Consider the following 1,789-nt stretch of genomic DNA (forward strand, 5'->3'; position numbering starts at 1 on the left):
ACTTCCTAAGAACAAGTTTCATCAATAGGAGACGCACTTCCTAGATTCATTTCACCCATAGGAGACGCACTTCCTAAGTTTAGTTCTACCAATAGGAGACGCACTTCCTAAGTTCAGTTTTACCATTAGGAGACGCACTTCCTAAGAATAGGTTCACCAATAGGAGACGCACTTCCTAAGCAAGTTGTACCCAGTAGGAGACGCACTTCCTAAGAACAGTTATCCTCAATAGGAGACGCACTTCCTAAGTTTATTGTACCCAATAGGAGACGCACTTCCTAAGTTTATTGTACCCATAGGAGACGCACTTCCTAAGTTTATTGTACCCACAGGAGACGCACTTCCTCAAAGTTTAGTTTTACCCGTAGGAGACGCACTTCCTAATCGAGATTTTATTCATAGGAGAAGCACTTCCTAGTTTATAGTCACTGAAGTTTTCACCCTTAGGAGACGCACTTCCTAGTTTAGCTCATTCCGATTCAACCATAGAAGACACACTTTCTAGTTTGAGTCATTGAGGTTTTTATTTTAGCAGACACATTTGCTAGCAAGAGTTTTGGTTTTACTCATAGGAGATGCACATCCTAGCCTAGTCTTTAGTTTACCCCCATCATTGCATCAGTAGTGTAAGTAAGTTACGATTTTGCTAACGACTCACAAACCTTCCCAGTACAAACTGGGTTAGGAAATTTTGTTTGTTTTGATTGTCAGGGACCCGCCTGTAGAACGGAGGTTGTTGCGTGTCAAAGATAGAAGAAGTCAGAAATCCGCCTGTAGAATGGGGAAACATTTTTCAAGATCAAGCAGTGACCCACCGGAAAGCAGAAGGTTACAACAAAAATCCCCAGCACTCAATCCAAGATAGAAGCAACAAGAAGCTCGCCCCAAGAATGCAAGTCAACAGTCTGGGATGATCAACAGAAGTTGGTCACCAAAAAACAAAAATAAGAAGAAAAGAGAAAAAAAAAAGAAAAAGAAAAAACCCAGATTACGGAAGTGGAGAGCGAATGTGGTCTGCTCAAGAACTAGCACCTACAACTAGCAAGTATCAAGGTTCAGATCCAAAGTCTGCATGAAGCACCATTCAAGACTCAAGACCAAGTTTCAGAAGACTTAAGAGATAGGAATCCTTGTAACAAGTAGCTGATAGGCTTAGTTAGTCTTTTTCAGTTTTCATTTTTGTTGTAATGACAGGACCGCGGACCGGAACCTCGACGGAACGGCACCTCGATCGGCTCTCCACCTCGGTACACCTCACTATCTCTATCATATCCCGAACTACACGTGGCCTGATTCCTGTATAACCAAGGATATGTAGGCAGCTCAGATACCAGGGCTCGGTCACAATCCCTCCCTTTCCTTAAGTGTAGTCCGTCTAAGTAATGGTCGGGTCAAAAACACGTCTAGTCGTTCTTTGTCGGAAAACTCTTCGTGTTTCCAGTCAAAGAGGGCAGCTGTAAGCACGTGATTTTTGACCCTCCCCGAGAATTTTCACATTTTTAGCGTGAATATGTGAAATTGGGTCTAGTATAGCTATTTTAACTATTTTACTTTATTTCGTTGCAAAAAGAAAATTTCAAAAAATATATATATATAAATTTTAGTTTATGTATTTCTCATAAACTTGAAAAATACAAAAATTGCACTTTATTTTTGTACTTTATATAATTTCGAAAATTACAAAAAAATATAGTTCTATTAAGGTTTTATAGTCATTTTTAACTTTGAAAAATACAAAAATATTACCTCATATTTTATCTTAATATTTAAAAAACGAAAATTACAAAAA

The sequence above is a fragment of the Nicotiana tabacum genome, chromosome 3 (assembly GCF_000715075.1).
Source record: "Nicotiana tabacum cultivar K326 chromosome 3, ASM71507v2, whole genome shotgun sequence".
In the NCBI taxonomy this organism is placed as follows: Eukaryota; Viridiplantae; Streptophyta; class Magnoliopsida; order Solanales; family Solanaceae; genus Nicotiana; species Nicotiana tabacum.